Raw genomic sequence first — 16,307 nt, 5'->3', positions numbered from 1 at the left:
CATAAAACACCAGAAATAAAATTAACAGGTGAGCTAAATTTGACAAAAATAAGTTAATCCATATTTTTTTTAATGTAGCTCACTACTTTACTACTTACTGAGAGCTTCACAACAACTTCTGAAAATCCTGCTTTGAGAAAAGCTCCATAAGTAACCACAAACCAAACCAATTCTGCAGCATGGATTAGTGTGCAATGTCTCCCCTTCTATATCCTCTTAGGCCAAAGAGGAGACATTAAATTATAATGGTTTACCTAAGATCACAGGGAGGGCTAGACATTCCAGTCACTGTCTTCATCTGTGATCATCAGCCTAGTGTTCAACTACTTTCTTACTAGTCTGCTTTTATTCATGCAACTATTTAGCTTAAACACACACATTTTTCTTCACCCAACTATTTCAGCTGTGGCTCACAAACCACTAGAACTCTAGTGACAGTCTCTAAGAGGCTACTCATAACTACACTTAGAAAAAACAAGCTCAGCACCAGCAGGCTTGATTTCACTGCATTGGTTGTGCAGAGGCATGGAGGAAGCATTAAAATGCTGACATAGCAAAAAAATCAAATTACGGATTGTCAGAAAGTATACAACAATTACACTGAAGTTACTTTTTTACCTTTTAATAGATATGGGAAACCAATTACACAGACATCTCAAAATATCTTCGAAAGAGTGTTAAAGGTCCAGAAGCAAAGCAAAAAACATGTTTTAATCCTTTTGCCTACTCTTCCTGGGTAAAGTAATGGCCAGTCTTTGCGAACGAAGAACCGGGGAAGGTCTTTCCACCTTCCAGCCTGCGCATTGGATTTTTTAGGTGAGACACAGTGTGCGCGGAACTGAGCCCACCCTTTAATCCTGAGGTTCATCTGCCGGGGCCAAGCGAGCTTGGACGGTGGCAGCGAGGTCCTCAGGACGTAGATGGATTGCCTTTATGGGCTAATGAGCTCCATCTGCCCAGGGAGTGTCCTGACCGGGAACCGAACCTGGGCCTCAGCATTGACAGCACCGCGCCTTAAACACTTGATACCATTCCATCTACATTGCTAAACAACTCCCAGGTATCACCCTTATTTTAAGATCATCTAAACACAGTCCACCACTGAAAAGCACTGTCCCAGTCTTCCCCTAAGCACTGTCAGGTATTTTTGCTCTCTCAGCCTCAGGTGAGGTATGAAGGATTGACAGAACTCCTGCAATTAATTTGCAGCTAAATCAGTGAACTTAAACTTTAAAGAAACAGCATGTCAAACTCCTTTACAACTTTGTGATTCCCGTGGTTTATGTTTGTGTCTAATCACATTATTACTTTTATGTATGCCACTCCAAAAAAATCAGTTAAAAGTAAAAAGAAAAACCTAAGGAACAAGAAACAAGTGTTTCATTTACAACAGACTAACAAAAAACGTTCAGCTGGAATAATTTCAGAAAAGTTAGATGAAGTTACTACAGTCGATCAGTACCCTGTTCCTTAGAAAGTTCTTGTTTATAATTAGAAGATAACTGGAGAAAAGTAACCATTGGCACTTCCCTATTCTTCACATTTGATCTATTTTTGTCCCAAAGACATAACTAAACTAAATTTATCTCCAACAGCAGGAAAGTTCCTAATATTTTTTAACAAGTTTTTAAGATAAAAGTAAAGATGTTACAAATGCATGTAACTTTGATATTTCCAATCATAGAACAATTTAGCATAATAACTAGAGAACCATGAACAGCCCTATTTTGATGGGACAAACCCTTCAGATGCACTGGGGACACTAAGTTTTGATATACTGAATCAGCTTTAAAAATGCACTTAATCTAATTATGAGACTATTAAAAACCAAAAAATTACCACAGGAAGTAAAATCAGCCTTGTTAATTGTAAATAAATAAACTGGATGAGGAAAAACTCTTTTGTAGATTCAGTTATTCTTTTTTTAGGGAAGAACAACTTCAGAAGGGTTAAGATAGGGTCTATAATTCTTCCAAACAAACAGGCTGAATCTCTTAACTAATCTTTAATATACTTATTTTGATCACACAGGAAAAAAAATCCATACAGAAAATGCAATGTATCACTGTATAAGAACTAGTATTCTAGACTGTAACATTCATATACATTTCATAAGCCAATACAACTATATGATTCAAAAGTAGAGTGACAAGAGAAAAAGATTAATTTTATTAGCTGAAAGTCAACCTCAGCTGATGTAACTAGTCTGCTGTTTGCAAGGTAATTTGTCCTTTTCAAGCCAGCATAATAAAATACCACTTACTTCCACTGCAAATACTGTTTAACTGTTGAAACGTCTCAATTAAAAAAAAACTGACTAAAGGATGTTGAGGTCGAGAGAAGACATCTCCTAAAATATTGTTAACACAGAAACCTGTACCTTATCTTTTCCCTCTAAAAGTAAAATCACATTACTCACATTTTAGATTTTAACATCCCAGCGGAGCTCAGGATAAAATGCATCCATAAGATATTGATTTGTGTTCTGAAAACATATGAGTCTACAGAGCAGGGAAGTTGTTTAGTCCTACAAGTAGTCACAACCCAGGCAGCAGGGCTTAACACACTTAACAGTGTGCTTCACTTATGAACATGTTTAAGGACATGCAAAAAAAAAAAAAGGTATTTTTGCATAGTATATATTTCTAACTATTTATGTACTTACAAAAGTTCTTACGTGCAAAGGGCATTTAAAAAAAAAAAAACAACAAAACAAACGAATCTTCAATTACATTCCAATTCCTTTCACACACTGCATATTACTTTAACACTCATAAAAGGTGTACCAGCAAAGTCAACAGGAATGCCTGAAAATAAGCTCTATTGAAGTTCCACGGCGAATCACCTCAAACATCATTCAAAGATTTTAATTAACCAAACATAAAGCCACTATATTCAGAGTGTGTTTGTAAATAACTTTTTAAACAGCAAAATAAAAGGCAAAAATAAAGCAGCAGAGCACTGGCAGCTCAGCTTGCCTCTAACCCGCTAATCTGCTAACCCAGCACAACTGCACTCCAGCAACCTGCTCCTACGGAACAGGAAAGCAAACTTACTCACTTGTTCCTGCGAACCCGGCCCGGTGCCCGCCAGGGAAGCGCTCCTTCGGGAGAGGGCACCCGGCGGTCTCCCAGCGGCGGCTCCTGCCAGCCGGGAGCGCAGCCGCAGGGACGCGCCGGCCGAGCCCCTCCCGCGCCGCCCGAGCCCCGCGGGCCCCCGGCACGGCCCCGCACGGGCACGGCCGTCCCGCAGCCCGGGCGGCCGCCCAGACAGCCGCCGCAGTCCCTGCCCGCCCCGCAGCCACCGGGGGAACGGGGAGGGAGCTGCTCCAAGTCCTCGGCCCGCGGGGGTGCTGCGGCCGCCGCGGCTCCGAGAGGCGGCCAGCACAGAGACCTACCGGCGAAACGAGGGGAGTGGGGCGCAGGCTCGGCGTGCGGCCCTTCACCTCCGGCACTGTTTCCCGCCCCGCCCCTGCCGCGGGGGCTAGGAAGCGGAGCCGGTTGGGGCGGCGCTCCGGAGCGGAGGGAGAGAGGGAGGCAGGGAGAGAGGGAGAGGGAGAAGGAGAGCGAGAGCGGGTGGCGGTGGCGGCAGCGGCGCTCGGAGCGGACACCCCTCCCCAGCGCGGCTCAGGCGCGGCGGCGGGATGCGCCGCTCCCTCTCGCGCGACTGATTGACAAGGCGCACTGGCCAATCGAGGGGGGGGGAGCACAGGGAAGGAGGCGGGGCTTGTGGGTGGGCAGAACGAGCAGCCAATCAGGGCGAGGCGGGGCGGGGCAGCGCGAGGGGCGGGGCTGTCCCGGGGCACCCTGAGGGGTCCGGGCGCGCTTGGGATTCGGGGCTCGGCATGTTCGGCTACTCGTGGCTCCGCCGCTGCCCGCGACAGTGAGCCCTCCCCGGCAGAGGAGCTGCGCGCCTCACTCGCTTAAAGCTTCTCTCTAGTAGCGGCAAAGGCACTTGTTTAGGATGGGAAGAGTTGGCTTGCAGGGCTTGCCCCGTGTCCGGCGGCCGCTGAGCCAGTGCCGGACCGCAGTCGCGGGGCTCCTGGAAGCGGAGCCCTCTTTAATCCTCTACTGGGTACTGGTCACCGAAATGCCGGCATTCTTTGGCGTCTGGCAGTTCTCAAAAGTGCTACTGCCCGTCTTGTGTGTCAGCACCGCTCGTTTGGCACTGTAGTTAGAGGTGGGTGAGGTTATGCCCTGCTGGTTGCACTCGGCATCCCGCATTCCCTGTGTATCCCTGCAAGAAACGGGGAAATCAGAACTCCGCTCTCACTTGATGCCTACAAGAGCTGCCATGTAATTTTTGAAAAAAATACACTTACAAATTCTATAAAATAGACCACGTGTCAAAACTCGTGCTAAACAAAAGGTCTTTAGTCCCTTTTCTTGTTCTCCAGTCAGGACAGAGTGATATTTAGACCACTAAGGTCTAAGGCTTTAAGTAAAAGAATTATTTTTTTTTTCCGTTTGAAGGCTTAGAAACAACTTTAAAAGTTTTTAGGAGGTTGTTGAGCAGTCATTATAAATACGGAGGAAAGAGAATGCAAAGGATAAGTGTTGCAGGTTCTGACAGGTCTTGGAGTATTGCTTGTTGAAATAATTTTTTAGGTAAAGTTTGCATCTTCCAGAATTTTCCAGAAATCCTTGCAGGACAAGGAATTAGAAGCAATAGAGATGTAAGAGACTTTAAAAAGTCATTTGCTCAGGCTTCATTCCCTTGTCTCAGTAGACATTGAATTACTTTTGCCAAAAGTCCTCCGTAGGCAGTCTATGCTGTTACTCCCATTAAGAGAGATTTTGCTGATATTTAACTGTGATCTTGCAACTTAAATCCACTGATTATTGCCCTGTATTTGTGCCAAGTACTTCACAGTGTGCTTATATATAAGGCAGGCCTCAGGAACATCTTGTCATTCATTCTCAGGAATGTGTAACTCCCCACTTACCCTGTGAAACATAAATTCACCTTCAGAACTCCTAAGTTTCCTCCAGCAGTTCACCTGGTGTTCTCTAGCATCATGCAGGATGCAGTCTTAGGACAATACAGAGAGGTTTATGCTGTTTTGCTTTAAAAGTTTCCCTTCTGTAAAAGATGGCTTCATCAAAGAGGAGGGAGCATATACTCAGTTCCAATCAGTATTGCAGGATCCTGACGGACGCAAGCATAACCATCGCACAAGCAACTCAAGCAGAGACAAAGACAAGTCTTGCATTACTGTGATTCCATATTCATTTAGTAGAATCTGTAGAATCTGTCCTCGAATTTTCCATCAACTGAAAATTTGTCATCAGTGGACACATTTTCACAGGTACTAATATTGTCTTTTCCAAGATTTTCTGAATAGGCGGTCATAACCTAACAAGTGGAGGGTTATTTTTTAATGCAAAAGCTGTAAAATATTTTTCTAGTTAAGTTATAAATTCTGACGTAAAAAATAAATAAATCATTGGCCTTTAGTTCAACTCAACAAATTACCTAATAACCTGTAATTGTAAGGTTTAGGTGAAGAACATAAGACAAAAGCTAAAGAAGGCTTCTGCATCTTAGAATTTTAAATAAAAATGCATCCCATTGGGGTAGGTAGAATTACAGTCAGGCTGCAGTGGTAAAGAAGGTGGATGATTACTACATTTAAAATGTCTTTCTAGTCCTAATCATTAAGAGCAACGGAGACATACCATGCAGTATGTCAAGTACATATAATAGGAAAAACATGCTGTGGCTTCAACTCTCTAACGTTGTCGTAGTTTAATCCCAAAGAGCAACAATGCCCTGTACAGCCACTTGCTCACTCCCCCACCAGTGGGAGTGGGGAGAGAATCAGAAGGATAAAAACCAGAAGACTCCTGGTTTGCGATAAAGACAGTTTAATAGCAAAAGCCATGCACACAACCAAAGCAAAACAAGAAATCAATTCACTGCTTCCCCTGGGTAGGCAGGTATTCAGCCTGGCAGGGCACCATCACGTGTAACAGTGACTCAGGAAGACAAACACCATCACTCCAAACATCCCACTCTTTTTTCTTCTTCTACCAGCTTAATATGCTGAGCATGACACCATGTGATAGGGAATATCGCTGAGTCAGCTGTCCTGGCTGCATCCCCTCCCAGCTCCTTGTGCTCCCACAGCCTACTTGTTGGTGAGAGGCAGGAAACCAAACAGCCATGAGCAACAGACAGAGAAGGCCTTAACTTCTTGTGTGCACTTCTCAGCATTAACTAAAATATACGTGTCATCATCAACACTGTGTCATCATCAACACTGTTTCCAGCACAAATGTAAAACACAGCCCCATACTAGCTACTGTGAAGAAAATTTAACCTGTCCAGCTAAAAACACCACGTGACCAAAACAAAAGGTGATGCACTTTGCAGTGTACATACATGGATGGTGTTCCAAATGAAGGAAAACGTACTTCTGGCATTTCATGTTAGACTGAGCATTATTGCCTTCAAGGAATCCTTTGAAAATTCCTGCCCACACAGCAAAGTAACAGAGTTTGCCAGATACCATACCACTTAACTTTCTAAAACTTTTTTTTTTTAAAGTACTTTATTATTAAAGTGACATGGTATTTCATTTCCTATGACATTTCAATTTTTATTTTAATATTCATATTTTTGCACTATTTTTTTACAGCTGTTTCTGGTAACCTCCACAATTTCACTTAGACTGTGTTTTTCTAATGAACTTAGTCCTGTTTGCCATGTTAAAATATTTAATTACCAGATATTAATAAATAAAGTACTTGCACTAAAAACCCAGAGACATGACAGCTGTATTATAGTTCAGGTTTCCCTTTTACAACTTAAAAGCTCTTCCAGTTTGTTAAGATCTTCATTCATTTCACACACGTGGAAGAAATAATCTTTCTTCCTTCCTTCGATCCTATGTTTTAAACTCATATTCATTTCTGAATAATGCTCTTTTCTCCACTGTCATATGATTTGAGCCAGTCAAGCTCATTTAGAATAATTGCTCTCACTGCGGTATCTCAATCACGGCCCCCTCGAATTTCTTCCATTCAGGATCCTGTAACTTAATCTATGTGCCTAAGAAGATCTCAACACCTAAAAATAGAGCTAAACAGGCAAGTAATATAAGCTGCTGCAGTAAATTAATTCATTCTTCTGGATCGTCCAAATTCTGTTTGACTACTCTTTAGCTTAAGTTCTTTTTGTTCTGGACTTAAATTTCCCAGTGTGTGATACAAAAATTACTGCAACATAGTGAACTACAGCGTCATAAGCCAACACTTAGCCAACTTAGCTGTATTTGGAGAGGCGTTGGAGGGAATCTGTTCCTGGCTGCTGTAAATGTGTGCCTACAAACAGAGAAAACAAACAACACTGGGTACCCTCCATTTGTTCTAAAGTTCACACAGTTTGGCAGCATGCTGATGTGAGGGAGAAGGCCTTACCTTGCTGGACTTAGAAGTATGCATTTCAGATTGGAGCTGAAGTCCACTTGTAGGTTCCAAAATTTTAAGACCACAAGAAGCATTTTATAGTCCCCTTCTGAAGGTAGAGAGCTTCCTTCTGGGAAGGAACCCAGATTTGTTAATAGCACATGAGAAAAATGTGGGGCTTGTGCAATTCCTGGTGTAGTGCTGTCATTGCTAAGGATGGTGGCAAAAAGCATTCCCAGTTTGAGAATCAACCTCACACATCACACAACAATAAGAAATTGACAGAACGTCATTACCTTAAATAAAAAAACCAGAAACATTCTTTGGCTGCTTGCATCATCTGGCCTACATACAAAGATTTTCTCTTCACAACCCCAAAGTTTTCAGTTGAGCTGACTTCTCAGCAGTTTGCTGGTGTCCATTTTTCTTTGGAAGAACTCCCTGTAACCTGAGAGGAATACTCTTAAATGAAGGAAAGATGTGAAAAAATGCTGTGATCAGGTTGATCCCCTCCATATGACAGCACAAAAAATGAGCTTTTAAAAGCTGGTGGAAATCAGAGTTGAAAAAAAAACAACAAACAAGAAAAAGCAGAAGCAAGAAAAGGATATATAGAACTCTGCCTCAATTGCATCATAATCTGTTTCTGTACAACTGGGGAATTAGCCTGTTAAATTGTATAATATAAAAAAAAATGAGTTATGTCAAGAGAAAGTACTGAAAAGGCCACATGCATGAGAACCACGAGATGATGCACAGAAGCACAGGCACTTTGGCAGAATGCTGGAATTCTCGAGTTTGAGATAGTGATCAGCAATTTCATTGTTGATCTAAGGCTGCTTAACATACAGAGAGGATTTTGTTTGTTTTAAGCATTAAATCATGGACCTGCTTCAACCAATGGTAATCACCTTGTCATTTATCCAAGAGGTTGAACATATCTTTTCATATAAGTAAAAGGGATCATCAAAGCTCAAAGTTTAGGGAAAAGAAAAAATGGAGGTAGAAAGTTTTGTGCAAAAATTTAAGAGGCATCTGAAAAGGTTTTCTGTCCCATAAGCACTTTCAAAGCTAAGCTTCCCAATAACTGTTGAAAGTAAAACTAGATCCTTTTGTCAGAGTATTTAGAAATAAATGTATTGATTTCATTATGAAACTACTTCTTTGTTTTTGTTCTATGATCTCAAGTGTAACTAGTCTAATTGAAAGCTGATACGGAGACTTTTTTTAAAAATAGAGCTTTCTTTCATTGTTATTTAGAAGGTATTTGTAAGAGTAACTTTTCTTTTTCAGTAGTATAAATTTCCTTATATCCTCTTTACCCATTTCTTGTTTTCAAGATGTCTTAAAACTGTCTCCATAATTTTGGAAGATGAACTAAAACAAAACAGAACAAACAAACAAATTATCACCAAAAACCCCTTCCACACAACAGAAGAAATACTGCTAATTTTCTGATGTAAATTTTTTCAAATTTTTTCACTTACAGTATCTTTGTGATTCTTTTCCTCTTTTAATGTAACAGTAAGGGGGTACAAATAATCTATGTGTTTCAAGATATTCCACAATATTTTCACTTCCTTTCATAAGAATAATTAGTTTCAAAGTTTTTAAAATATCATGTTTGCTAATATATTACAAACTACATGAGAAATTGTACTTGAATTTTATGCCAGCTGCTAAATACTTAATTATTTGTCTTTGCCAATATTTGTAGTTCTTCCTAATACTTTCCCTTGAAGAGGAACAATGAATAGTCCTTTGTCTGAATCTAAATTTTTACTTTTGTTATACCCAACACCCTGCCCTAAAATCTGTTCTCTAGTTTATGAATTGTTTGAATTCTACCTTAGAAAATCAATGGTGCTTTAGTCACAAAGCACTAATTCTCAGCACTCAGAGTACTAACAAGGGGACTCTTCTGCAACGCAAAATTTACATTTTTCAATGTAATTTTTCAATCATTGTTCTAACTGCTGTTCCTCAGTCACTGACACACACACTCTCCCACCTAATCATTTCCAGAATAGGTTATTGAAGCAATAAAGTTTTAAAAAAAAGTCTTGGAGACAGCTAATGAAAATGCCAAATAAACTACTTTTTTTTCTTTAGACACTTCCATCGCTGTCTCATTCTTTCATAGAGCTGTTGTCTTTCCTACATGTCAAATGATGACCTTAAGTGTTCCAAAGAAATTTCACCACCATCTGTATTCTGCTTCCCATGACACTCTTAGTCTGAGAGATGAGACAAACTTTCATAACAGCAACAAGTTAATTTCTTTGATATTGTATTGAGTATGGTCAAAGTCACCAAATATAGTAGGAGATCACTTAAATGGAGAGAATGTAGGGTAGCAGAACTGTACTCAGATGAAGGCAGTCTAATTAGCTGCTGAGTCACTGCGTATCTTTCCTAAAGCCAATTAATTTTCTTTCAATGTCATATAACATTACCAAGAATATCCTGTTACTTAGTAGAGATCATATATTCTGTAATCTCTGTTAGGCAGATTACTTGCACACATCATGTTCTCCCTTCCTCTTAACACAAAAGCCTCCTGTGTGCCAGTTTTCCTTAAGAATCTTCTGGAGTCTGTGTATACCCCAGTTTGGAATACCCAAAATCACAAGGATTCCTTTCTTACCTTACCCTTACCTGCCAAAAGCTACACCATTTCTGTTTCTTATTTACATTCCAGGAGTCATTTTCCACCTTTTTCTACAGAATGTGAATACATTTCTGTTTTGTCCTTTCTATAAAATTGGTTGCTTGATAAGTGGAAAATGATGAAGACACTCAAACCTGTCTCTCTGTTAAACAAGCAGAACAGATTCTGCAGGTTTTCTGCTTTCTCAGTTTTGGCTTTCTAACTGTCTACCCAATCAATAGCATTCTGCTCATTGACACTAAAAAATTTTCCTGAAACTGAATAATTGATCAGATACAGAGCTACATGGCAAAATTATGGTTGTGCTACCCAGACCAAACAGCTTTTGTATAGTAGAAGCTAGAGAATTCTTCAAAGATTTGTATCCTGTTATACTGCCTCTTATGAAAAAGAATGGGAATGCATAAAAGGTTAAAGACAAGCAACTCATATACATCATCACAAAAGACATGCTTTTGTTTTGCAAATAACTAGTTTTACAGTAGTAAAATACATGTTCAGATTTGCATTGCTTTTGCTTGGTTTTTCAAATATAAATATTGCTCTGGATTGATCACTGTATTTTACATTTTCTCTGAAAATTGAGACCAATGGACTATAATTCACAGACAGGAAATCAAGGAAGAACTGGCCCTAAATAATAACTTTGCCGCTAAATCACATTTAAAGGGAGGTACTCTTGGCTTTATTTATGTTTCTATTTATGCTATTGATTTCTTAAGAGTTTCTTCCACTAATTTTGACCCTAAATAAGACCTATGTATCTTTTTAAGATATGAGTATTAAATTTCTGGAAATTGGATTCACGTGGATTTGGAGGGCAAAATAAGATTTCCTGCTCCATCCAGAAATAGAAACCATTTATACCATCAGGTGGAACATACGGGATGAGATATCTTGGCTTCCTTAGCATCATTACCTTTTCATTAATCCAATAAAAGTCTGTTTTTAAGGGCTGCTTGTGTGCTCTATGTTGCTGCTATTATATAATTTTCTCTGGAAACTTGCTAATGATGTGCTGAAAACATGGCTATTTCCACAGATTTTGTTTTCTTTATTCATGAAAAGTAATAGTATATTCAACAAAATGCTAAGCTCAGAGGATTGATAATTATTATTACAAGATCAAGGACATTTCTATGAACTGCTTTTCTGTGAAAATCCTTGCACTCATGATCCACAAATTCTGGCTGCTGCTAGAGGATTGTGTGGGAAGGGCAGAAAGATAAAGTACAATGTGAGCTTTTTGTTTTTACAAATAGGCTGCTATACATAAATTATTAAACATGCAGTTTGGAGTTTTTTGTTTTATTTGGGGGTTTTGAAAGTGTTTGTGGTTAGTTTGTTCATTGATTGGTTTTTGGGGAAGCGAGAGTGGGAGTGTCCCAGTAATATAGTTATTACTTTAATCAATTAAACTGAAGAGAGAAATTTTTTTTGTCAACTTGAAATCACACAAGCAAATGTCTGCTTCTAAGTATCAAATTTTATCCTCAGTTTTTCTCTGTCTCTAAAGGTTGGAAGGGTAAAATATATCCTGATTGATATCCTGTATGAGCAATCGAGGTACTGGAACATAACTGTGGATCCCTGAATTGACTATCTCACGTATTTCTTAACTTCACCTCCCTTGTTCTTCCCTCTGAAGACAAATAGGTATTACTGCTAGAGGTATCATCGCATGCTTCCATCTCTATTTGAAAAAAGTTCACAAAACTTCCCAAGGAAGTTTTCTCCTAGGTAAATTACGTTTATAAGATACATTGTAACTGCTTTGTGTTCATACCAGTCCCATCTGAAGAAACGCTAATAACCATAACATCTGTCTGATTTAAAGACATACTAGGGGTTTTCCACTTGAACCAGCAAGGAGCAGCCTGAAGCATCTTTGGAAATCAGTCCTCGGCCTTTATATGAGAACAAATGCAATCAGCATTTGGCAGTGTCCTTGTTATTTGTCCAAAAGACTTGAACCATCCATGCCCAGTGATTAGTAAGAACAGAGCAATCACATATGAGACTGCCCCCACATACTTTTCCTAGTCACTAATTGCTTTCAGGTCAGGGAATTCCTTTGCTTTTCCTGCTTAGTAACCCTCAATAGATCTCTTTTACAATGCTACTCCAGGCTCCCTTTGAACTTTGACAGCAGCCTGTAGGGAGCAGATTCACAGAAAATGTAGCTGCTGCCTAAAGAATTTTGCTTGTTTTGAACCTGGCTCCTCCTGGCCTTGACTCTTGTTAGAAGTCTCGCTGAATTTATGCCATGAGTGATTTCACGACCTCTGCCGTAACCCTCACTAAATTGCCTTTTCTTTTTTTTTCAGACTGAAAAATCCCATCTTACTCTTTCATTCCCTGTAAAGAAGTGGAAAGAAGCTGTTATATGCACTGGTCATCCTTCTTACCCTCCTCTGAATCTCTGATAGTTCCAATACATCTTTTCTGAGATACAAGGATCAGAATGATCCTCCTTGGGTTTTTTCGTATTACTTTTCAAATAGTTCCTAACTTACAATTTGCTTTTTTTTTTTTTTTTTTTTTTTTTTTTTTTTTTTTTTTTTTTTTTTTTTTTTTTTTTTTTTTTTTTTTTTTTTTGCCTCTATAGAGCATTAAGTTGAAGTTTTGCACAAGTGTTTTATAAACTAAGGTCCATCTTCTGCATAGTTATGATCAGCTCACAAATTTATGCATGAAGCTGGCATTGCTTTGCCCCAGGTCCATCACTTCATGTTTGTTTGTGCAGTGTTGTTTATAAGGTGCAGTGTTGTCCAGGAAGTTTTATTATTAGATCGTCTGAAAAATCAGACTGGTGCACATTTCTAAGATAATTTAAAATACAGATCAAGCTTGATTTTGTAGTTGACTGTTGTTTTTAAAAATTGAAGTGGCATTCTAAGATGAAAAGGTAAAGGACAAGACATTTATCTTAAAGAAAAATTCCTTCACACTAAATATGGTACAGGAACCCAGTGTATCACTGAAGATCTGTCTCTGTGCATCTGACATCTTTTTAAAGAATAGGCAATTAACTCTTTTCAAAACACTGCAGTTAAGTTATTTTTCTTCCATTGAAATTGGTAATTAAGTCCCTATCTTTGTTTTTCCATGTGGGAAAAAACATCTCTGCAGTGTAGTTTTAGGTAGAAGCCACACTGCATACAGGCATTTAAACCCAGTTTCACTACATAACTAAAAGTGCCAAAAGAGTGTGAATGTCCACTTCATGGACAGTAGAACATAGAAGCTATCTAGCAGGATGTGGCTCTCTAAGGTTTCTGAAGTTGTTGAATTTGAGCAATAATGAAGGTAAGTGTCAGGGCAAAGAAAATATAGGAAATATTTTCTGATAGGAGGATTGAGAAAGAAAGAAAGGGGAGGAGGAAAATCCTCTAAGGGATCTGGACGAACATACTTCTGTTGTGAGAGAAGTGTGGCTTATTTGTTCTTGGTAAGTTAATAAAAGCTCAGGAAGTATGAAATATATGCAGTCTACTTCTCCTCGGAATCTGAAATGCGAGAAAGAAAAAAACATTGTAAGGGTCTGAGTTACCAAGACATCACTCAAGTTCACAAAATCTAAACAAGAACTATATGAATAACCACAGAAGCTAGACTGAACACTGAACACTCCTGAAGTAAACATAATGAACTATTCTTATGCTTGAACAATCCTTACAGACTCCTGAAGAAAGGTAATGGAGAAAAAGGCTTGGATTCTATCAGGACATACCTGTAGCTGAAAATAGATACCAAAGATAAAAGAGTAGAAGGAATTTAAAGGACTATGCCAACCCTTGAAAAAGATGGTAGAGATAAAGTCCTTCTATTTTAATATTTTCTAATCTTTCCAGCCTGCGTGGGTGTGGTTCTCTCCTGGGGTGTGACATCCTCGAAGTGTTATGACTTAATCTACTTTATGTCTGTTGAGTCCCAACATAAATCCTGCAGAAATAATTTCACCATTTTCCATTCAGTTATAGTTTTAGTAACACCTGTTAATAATGCTGTATTTTTCAGGAATGTCACTTTAAATGTTCTGAGATAGCTTTTCACTGCTATTTCTCTACAGTTATTTCTATTACAGTAATTTAATGTAACACAGTCTTGTAGAGATATAATTTTGAATATATATAAAATTTATTACGTGTTCCTAGTAAGCCATAGGCTGTAGCACTGCTTGTGGTATTAAGTTACATTGTATATTGATAAATATATGTTTTACATTTATCCTGATAACTCTCTCTGCTATTATTATTCAAATTATCTAGACTTTCATATACTCTACACTGGTTATATTTGCATAGAGTGAATTTTCAACTATTTCACTAGTTAGTTGTGTTTAATTTTTTTCTCTGGCAAGGCTAACAAAAGTGGAACATTAAGAATTTGTAGAAACTATGAAGTCTTCTCTTATTCCTGCTATTCCATTCATATGCTTTTTCAGTTATTTAGATCATTGTGACAAAATAAATATACAAGTGAAAAAAAGAACACAAAACCCCAACCAAACAAACAAGTGAAAACCCCAAAACAGCAAAGCAATTACATCAAGGGGAACTACTTTTTGTGTCCACACACAGTGTTGCCAAAATTAATTAGTGTTGCTCACCCAGTGTATTTTAAACATTCAGCTGAAGGATGAAAGAACTAACCATTCTTTTATTCTCCATCTGAACAGTGCTGCTATTCAAAGGAATCATTCCACCCGCCTCAACTTTGTTGAGACAAATATACCAGCACTTTATCCAAGTTTGTCCAACACTGCTTTTTCACTTCTGATCAATTTGTTCCTTATTTTTATGACCAACACTAATGTAACTTCTTGAAATCATAAATTAATTAAATCTTGAAATAATCAATTTTAAATTCTCAATACATGTATTGTAGGTATGTAACAGACACTGTTAAATTAAAAACCAATGTTATAAGAGGCCCTTAAAGATCATAATTTCCAACTCTCTGTCTCAAGCCTACACCTACATTCATTCAAACCAATGCTTGTAACTGGGCATATAGGCCAAAGCTCGTCCCTGCTTTAGTATTATGTTAAAATATAAATTTATTTAAATTCTATAAATTCTATATTATTGAAAACCATGGGGGAAAAAAGCTTTGTTTTCTTTATGGGTATAATATTTATATTATTATGTTGCTTGCCAACTCTATCAAAGGACAGACCTGTTGGTTAAGTTTGGAAAGAGTATATAGTCAATACTTACAGATGAACTTCTATGGCAAAAAAAGGCAGATGGAACTGATTGAATTAATACTGACATAGCTTGATCTGTAATAAATAAATTAATTAACACCCTAATCTAAAACCCTTTCAAAGTCCATGGAAAAAATATTGGAAGTTGAAATGCTATCAAGTATTCAGATTGATAATTTAACCCATGTTTCACTTGAAAAATAATTATTTTTATTTATGTAAAACTATTTTTCTCCAGGAATATATGTGATTATTTTAGTTTGTTGTGGAACGAAAATGTGTAAGAGTCATCATATGTAACTTTCTTTCCAAGTATAACAGTTTTTGAGATCTGGAGGACATACATATCCCTACCATGTAGCATTACTGCGAGCCAATTGTAAAGTTATAGGCATTCTCACTATTGAAAAGAACTCATGCAACACATTTAAGAACTGAACACTCTTGAGCTTTTCTTCCACATGAATTCTTCTGTTGAATTCACTGGGACTGCTTACATTTTTCAGATGTAGCAGGGTTAGGAATATAATTTTTATGATATTGAAAAAATAATTTAATAAGATAAAACCAAGGCTGAAATTTGTTAATGTTAAGAAATCACAATCAAATTATCCTCAGAATACAATACAGTGGAAACCCAATGCAAATAAACCACATCTAAATAATGCAAGTGTCCAGTAAAAAGAAACCTTTTTAAATTGCTGGTTTTTCAGTCTTAGTATCATCTCATAAGTCAGGCTTCTCCAATGGATCTTTTGTCATCAGAATGTGCTTCTCACTGACACATTTCAGCCTTTGATTCTTAGGCATTCATGAGAACTTGCCTAATCCCTCAGGTGGAGTCCACCACCCATCACTGCCAATGGGCATCGAGGCCTTGACTTCAGCTAAAAAAATTCCTATTTGCAGCCCTGGTTACATGCAATTAAAGGGTATATTATTCTATTCAAGAGATCCATCCTTAATGTGAGGGTGATTTATCTGTTTTAAAACAGATAAACCAAAAGTGCATGGT

At 38.3% G+C, this 16,307-nt stretch overlaps 1 protein-coding gene across 6 annotated transcripts in view; it reads right to left on the bottom strand.

Annotated features, from left to right (window-relative positions):
- The window catches only part of CSNK1G3 (casein kinase 1 gamma 3), a 71,517-nt gene extending 68,038 nt beyond the window's left edge, over nt 1-3,479 (bottom strand). For 2 of the 6 annotated variants that reach the window (XM_027879352.1, XM_027879354.1), the window contains exon 1: nt 3,061-3,178. The gene's annotated coding sequence lies outside the window, so the exon portion shown is untranslated. Of the gene's footprint in view, nt 1-3,056; nt 3,181-3,397 lie in introns of those variants that run through there. The other 4 variants (XM_027879351.1, XM_027879353.1, XM_027879349.1 and 1 more) reach the window with 4 other exon arrangements.
- Between the last annotated feature and the right edge of the window lie 12,828 nt (nt 3,480-16,307).

Source organism: Empidonax traillii, unplaced genomic scaffold (assembly GCF_003031625.1).
Source record: "Empidonax traillii isolate 1590-97213 ecotype Southwest subspecies unplaced genomic scaffold, ASM303162v1 scaffold54:size2178333, whole genome shotgun sequence".
Taxonomy (NCBI): Eukaryota; Metazoa; Chordata; class Aves; order Passeriformes; family Tyrannidae; genus Empidonax; species Empidonax traillii.
Note: the sequence above shows the minus strand (reverse complement) of the source record. Positions and strands in the feature narration are given on the sequence as shown.